This window comes from Triticum aestivum, chromosome 1D, assembly GCF_018294505.1.
Source record: "Triticum aestivum cultivar Chinese Spring chromosome 1D, IWGSC CS RefSeq v2.1, whole genome shotgun sequence".
Classification (NCBI taxonomy): Eukaryota; Viridiplantae; Streptophyta; class Magnoliopsida; order Poales; family Poaceae; genus Triticum; species Triticum aestivum.
The window spans coordinates 445,738,233-445,745,050 of NC_057796.1; the positions used below are offsets into that span (position 1 = coordinate 445,738,233).

Below are 6,818 nucleotides of genomic sequence, written 5' to 3' on the forward strand. Positions count from 1 at the left end.
CCCAGAATGACAATCTCGTCGACTAGATGAACTAGGACGTGCGTCATGATATTGAAGAAGGGTGGTGGGAACACCAGCTCGAAACTGACAAGACATTGCGCCACATCACTCCTTAGCCTTGGTATGATTTCTGTGTCGATCACCTTCTGAGAGATTGCATTGAGGAATGCACATAGCTTCACAATGGCTAATCGGACGTTTTCCGGTAGAAGCCCCCTCAATGCAACCGGAAGCAGTTGCGTCATAATCACGTGGCAGTCATGAGACTTTAGGTTCTGGAACTTTTTCTCTGGAATATTTATTATTCCCTTTATATACGACGAGAAGCCAGTCGGAACCTTCATACTGAGCAGGCATTCAAAAAAGATTTCCTCCTCTTCTTTGGTAAGAGCGTAGCTGGCAGGACCTTCGTACTGCTTTGGAGGCATGCCGTCTTTTTTGTGCAAATGTTGCAGGTCCTCCCTTGCCTCAGGTGTATCCTTTGTCTTCCCATACACGCCCAAGAAGCCTAACAGGTTCACGCAAAGGTTCTTCGTCACGTGCATCACGTCGATTGAAGAGCGTACCTCTAGCTCTTTCCAGTAGGGTAGGTCCCAAAATATAGATTTCTTCTTCCACATGGGTGCGCGTCCCTCAGCGTCATTCGGAACAGCTAGTCCGCCCGGACCCTTTCCAAATATTACGTGTAAATTAGAGACCATAGCAAGTATGTGATCACCGATACGCATGGCAGGCTTCTTCCGGTGATCTGCCTCGCCTTTGAAATGCTTGCCTTTCTTTCGACATTGATGGTTGGTCGGGAGAAATCGACGATGGTCCAAGTACACATTCTTCCTGCATCTGTCCAGGTATACTTTCGGTGTCAGCTAAACAGTGCATGCATGCGTGGTATCCCTTGTTTGTCTGTCCTGAAAGGTTACAGAGAGCGGGCCAATCATTGATGGTCACGAACAACAACGCCTTTAGGTCAAATTCTTCCCCCATGTGCTCATCCCACGCACGTACACCTGTTCCATTCCACAGCTGTAAGAGTTCTTCAACTAATGGCCTTAGGTACACATCAATGTCATTGCCGGGTTGCTTAGGGCCTTGGATGAGAATTGGCATCATAATGAACTTCCGCTTCATGCACATCCAAGGAGGAAGGTTATACATACATAGAGTGACGGGCCAGGTGCTGTGATTGCTGCTCTGCTCCCCGAAAGGATTAATGCCATCCGCGCTTAAAGCAAACCATACGTTCCTTGGGTCACTTGCAAACTCAGCCCAGAACTTTCTCTCGATTTTTCTCCACTGCGACCCGTCAGCGGGTGCTCTCAACTTCCCGTCTTTCTTACGGTCCTCACTGTGCCATCGCATCAACTTGGCATGCTCTTTGTTTCTGAATAGTCGTTTCAACCGTGGTATTATAGGAGCATACCACATCACCTTCGCAGGAACCCTCTTCCTGCGGGGCTCGCCCTCAACATCACCAGGGTCATCTCGTCTGATCTTATACCGCAATGCACCGCATACCGGGCATGCGTTCAAATCCTTGTACGCACCGCGGTAGAGGATGCAGTCATTAGGGCATGCATGTATCTTCTCCACCTCCAATCCTAGAGGGCATACGACCTTCTTTGCTGCGTACGTACTATCGGGCAATTCGTTATCCTTTGGAAGCTTCTTCTTCAATATTTTCAGTAGCTTCTCAAATCCTTTGTCAGACACAGCATTCTCTGCCTTCCACTGCAGCAATTCCAGTACGGTACCGAGCTTTGTGTTGCCATCTTCGCAATTGGGGTACAACCCTTTTTTTTGATCCTCTAACATGCGATCGAACTTCAGCTTCTCCTTTTCACTTTCGCACTTTTCCCTTGCATCAACAATGACCCGGCGGAGATCATCATCGGGCACATCGTCTGGTTCCTCTGGATCTTTAGCTTCCTCTTGATCTTCAGCTTCCCCCGTTGCAGCATCACCGTATTCAGGGGGCACATAGTTGTCATCGTCCTCTTCTTCTTCGCTGTCTTCCATCATAACCCCTATTTCTCCGTGCTTTGTCCAAACATTATAGTGTGGCATGAAACCCTTATAAAGCAGGTGGGTGTGAAGGATTTTCTTGTCAGAGTAAGACCTCGTATTCCCACAATTAGGGCATGGACAACACATAAAACCATTCTGCTTATTTGCCTCAGCCACTTCGAGAAAATTATGCACGCCCTTAATGTACTCAGAGGTGTGTCTGTCACCGTACATCCATTGCCGGTTCATCTGCGTGCATTATATATAATTATGTGTGTCAAAAGTAAGAAAAATTAGACAAGTATCTATCTAAAGTAAGATTTTTTTTTCTTTCAGAAAGAAGATAAGAACAAGAGGCTCACCATGGTGGTGCCGGCGACGAGATCGGCGCGGACGATCGACGGCGGTGAAGACGAGGACGGGGCGTGACGGACCGCTAAACCTAGACAAATCTCGGAAAAAAGGAGCTCGGAGGTCGAGCTTCGAGAGGAGAAAGCTTAACTAGTGTGGCTCGGGCATTTCATCGAACACCTCACATGCATAAGAGGTGAGCTAGAGCACCCAAATGCCCTTCCTCGCCGGCCAGCCAAAAACAGAGCACTGTGGAGTGCTCTGCTCGCCGGCGATGGGGTATATATAGGCAACTCATTTGTCCCGGTTCGTGGCTGGAACCGGGACTAAAGGCCATCCTTCTGTCTCGGTTCCTGCCACGAACCGGGACCAATGGTTGTGGGCCAGGAGCGAGGCCCATTGGTCGCGGTTCGTGCCAAGAACCGGGACAAATGGGCCCAGACGAACCGGGATCAATGCCCACGAGGCCCCAGCCGGCCCCCGGGTTCACGAATCGGGACAAATGCCGCCATTGGTCCCGGTTCGTGGGAGAACCGGGACTAATGGGCTGGCCAGGCCCGAACGAAAAGCCCTTTTTTCTACTAGTGGAAGGGGTATCTAGTGATTTTTGTAAGGTTTTTGTTACACGATCCACACCTGATTGTATTTTGCACATTGTTTCGGTAGAGATTCCTGCATTTTGTGAATAAATAGGAGATGGTTGAACTTCAAAAAGAAAAACAGCAGATGGCCGACTAAGTAAGCTATTGGCCCGTTCTACACTTTGTTCCGCCCTCGGACACTGAATATATCTTGTGTTTCCATAGAGTTATGCCATGTCAAGCATATATGAATCACAGCGTGCAAATTAATTCTCCCATGATATTTATAAGAACCCTTAGCTAAGGCAAACACTGCATGAACATGTCTTCCAAAGCTCTAGCTACTCACATTTTCATCAAGAAGTACCTGAGGGAGCTGGATCAGTGTAAGCAAAGGAAACTAGCGAGGGTAGCCACTGCACCACGGGCACATGCTCAGCCGAGGTGGATTCCACCACCTACCGGAATGGCAGAGATAGGGGTGGATGGAGTTGTCTCTCGAAATCAATACGAAGGCTCATTCAACGCGGTCTACATAGATTGAAATGGCACCTATCTGGGTTCCTCAGCGATAAAGTGTAGGGGAATATCAGATCCGGCGACCCTGGAGGCTTTGGCTTGCCGCGAGGCACTTGCGTTGGCAACAGACCTATCAATATCGCATACTGTTGCGGGTTAAAAAATATATCGGATGCTATTGTTACCTCGGACTGCCAAGGGGTGGTACATGATATTAGACATCATACAGGGGGTGTCTATGCAAGCATCATCAAGGAGATCGTAGAGACGTCAAAGATTCTTTTTTTTTTTTGCGAATAGACATCAAAGAATTTCAATCAAGGTTCCTTCATCTTCGAAGGAAGAAAGTCCAATCTCGAGGTAAACAGCCTCACTAAGCCTGCTTTATTGATCCCCATGAACATTATTGATTAATAAAGCAAGCGTGTTTAGTTAAAAAGATATTTATAAGATCCCTTGGGTTCAACAATAATTTAGGCTGATTGATCCTAGAGGAGTGCTTAACAAGATATACTGATAGATCTTGAGGATCTTCATCTCAAAATATTCTAAATTATATTCTCCAATTGATGCCTTTCCTGAAAAAGAATTGATTCGATAGAACTTTTGTTATACTTTGCTCAGTTGGCAAGGGGCTCATCAACGGGCAAAAAGAGAGAACAAGGTTCAAGTGAATGACAAACAGGATCATAACAGAGTTCATCTTCACTCTAATATTAACTCATTCCCCGTTATACATTCAAACTCTCACCTCCTCTATTTTATTTGTCTGCGGTTATTTTCGCTTAATTTACCGGCACATACTGATCCCACCACTCACAGTCGGATCCATAATTCAGGTATCAAATATGATAGTCGCACATACATACATTCCAGAAAAGCATTTTGGATTTTAATAAAGTGCTTACTTGGCGCGTCCGTGCGTTCTAGTCAAATAGCACAATTTTATCTTGATCTCTGCTTATAGCGAAGAATGTAAAGAACAGTAGTGCTACATGTGCAAATGAAATGTCAACTATGATCAAAATTTGCTGCAATTTTTCCTTCTTAGATAATGGAGCTTCCCATAATGCAAACCACAATTGAGCACTCATTACTATTTGATCAACAGAATATCAAAGGTTCAGCTAGCACACCAAGTCTGAACAGGAGAGGATGAAAGTTAAAACTGACAATAAAACGCACAGGCAGCACTCTGCACCACACAAGCACAAAGTAGTCTGCATGTAGCAGCAGTCAAGCCTTGCAACATTTGTTCCATGCCTTGACGCTACACCATGATCAATGCCGTATCCAATGTGTAGGTACTTAATTAACTTGCAAGTTCATGAGATCTTGCACGCAGGCAGAACTTAGGTTCATGTAGATCTTGCAACTCATGGAAATTGACTCAAAGACAAGTGACACAACTATTGATCCCAAAAAGGGTCAGCAATTTTTGATAGAACTCCTCCCAGTTTAGCTCGTTCGATCCTAGTGTTTGCCAAGTGGCGCGTGAAGAATTCTGGCCAATCCATCTCAAAAGGGACAGCCATCACGACAATGCCGCGAAACCAGTTGGTGACAGCCTCCATTGCCCCTGTTTGGAGATCTACAATGTACACGTCTTCATGATTGTCCTTGACGAGCAGTATGCCGCTCGTCTGACCCACAGTCCCACACACACGCATTGCGCCTGGTCGATCTTGCCATGCTCGGGTCGTTGTAACTCGATCATCTTGGTGCGATGCCAGCGCCTTGTGTTGCTGCAGTCTCCAGTCATGTGGTCACTCGGGCGTGTCCAGATCTCCAGCATGGTGCATTTCTTGTCCAAGCGAAGCAAGCATATCGTCCCATCATTGGTGACTCCAAGCAGTGGCTGAGTTTGGTCCAGTGTGACTGGGAGCCTTGTCAAGGACATCTCTGCGGTCCTGGCACACACACCGTACAAGTTCGACGTATTCTTGAAGAGCCAATGTGCAATGCCGCCGTGGCACACGACAGCGGTGGTCTGCCGAGACACGACATGCGTGTCGTCGTCCTCTATAGAGTCATAGCACTCCCTGGGCGTGGTCCAGCTCGAGCTCGGCTCCGTGGAAGTGAACACATGGAGACTGTGCCGTGGCTCATCTCGGTCGCCGCCGATGATTAGCACTTTGAAGAAGGACGACGCCGCCGCCCCTCGCGTTTCGTCCGGGCAACAATCCGCACGGGTTAGAAGGGCGCATCCTTCTATTTGGAAAGGTCTGTCGCTCTTCAACTCAGGCAGGTCACGGCCTTTGCCGGCGATTGGATCGTACAATGCCAGGATCATGGTCTTCTCGTACCCATTGGTGGGTTCGTTTAGTGGACGAAGCGCACAACAAGAAGGTCACGGCGCGAGGTGAGCACCGCTGCCTGGCTGTCAGGAGGCCAAGGGCAGGTGAGGAAGCTGTAGCGTTCTCCGAGGGAGCACCATGGCACCGGGGTGAAGGGCGGCATGGGCGCAGCCGTAGATCTCCCTTCTGTTGATTCTTCACGGGACTGTTGCACGGCGAAGAAGCTGAGCAGGGAGGACAGGTGGCTCACGCCCTCCGACCAGCGGCGGTGGAGGAAAAAGATGGCTCGGCAATGAGGCGGCGGCATCGCTTGCACGTCGCGGCGCAGCGGAAGAGGGCTGCCACATCCGTCACGCGCACCAGGATCTCCACCACCACGTCGTCCGGCAGCGTCTCCATAGATCCTTCTCCACTAGGGCCGGCGCGCGGTGTACCTTGCGAGCGATAGACGTGCGATCGTGCGTTTCGTTCCAACCGCTGATGGGGTCTTGATTGGAATTAGAGGGAAATGCATTCGTGGTCACTGAACTTGTACCACAAACTCATTTTGGTCAATGTACTTAAGAATACGATCAATACGGTCATCATATATGACTTGAAATGATTCTAGTCACTGCCTCACCGTATTGCTCCGTATTTCACTATGACCGGTCAAACACCATGGAACCCTTTTGCATGGGTCCCACCTTTCAGCAAAAAAAAAAAGAAATAAATCACTATGCCTGCTAGCCAGTTAACCGCAGGATCTTTGTGCGCACAATTTGAGCGATTAGTTTTGTTAGTGTCGTAGCTCCCTCTGCATACTACCTACTGTACGTATATAGGACGTTCGCCATCTTCTCCCACGCGGACGCATTCCCAGGGCGTGCCGCTCCACTCCATGCCGCACGCCATCGCCACCTGCATCCCGACGAGCCCGGCCAGCATAGGCGCATGCATTGCGCAGCCGTCAGAGTTAAACACGATGTGGACATCTTGTCCGGTTCAGTACACGAGTAGTTGCCGTGTCCGTATAGGTTTCTAAATCATCATCGTGTAGGAGACGTACAAGTTGGCTTAGCTTGTA

The 6,818-nt window shown here is 48.6% G+C and overlaps 1 pseudogene; it reads right to left on the minus strand.

Annotated features, from left to right (window-relative positions):
• Positions 1–5,046: 5,046 nt before the first annotated feature.
• LOC123160367 (uncharacterized) lies at positions 5,047–6,151 on the minus strand (annotated as a pseudogene).
• Positions 6,152–6,818: the final 667 nt, after the last annotated feature.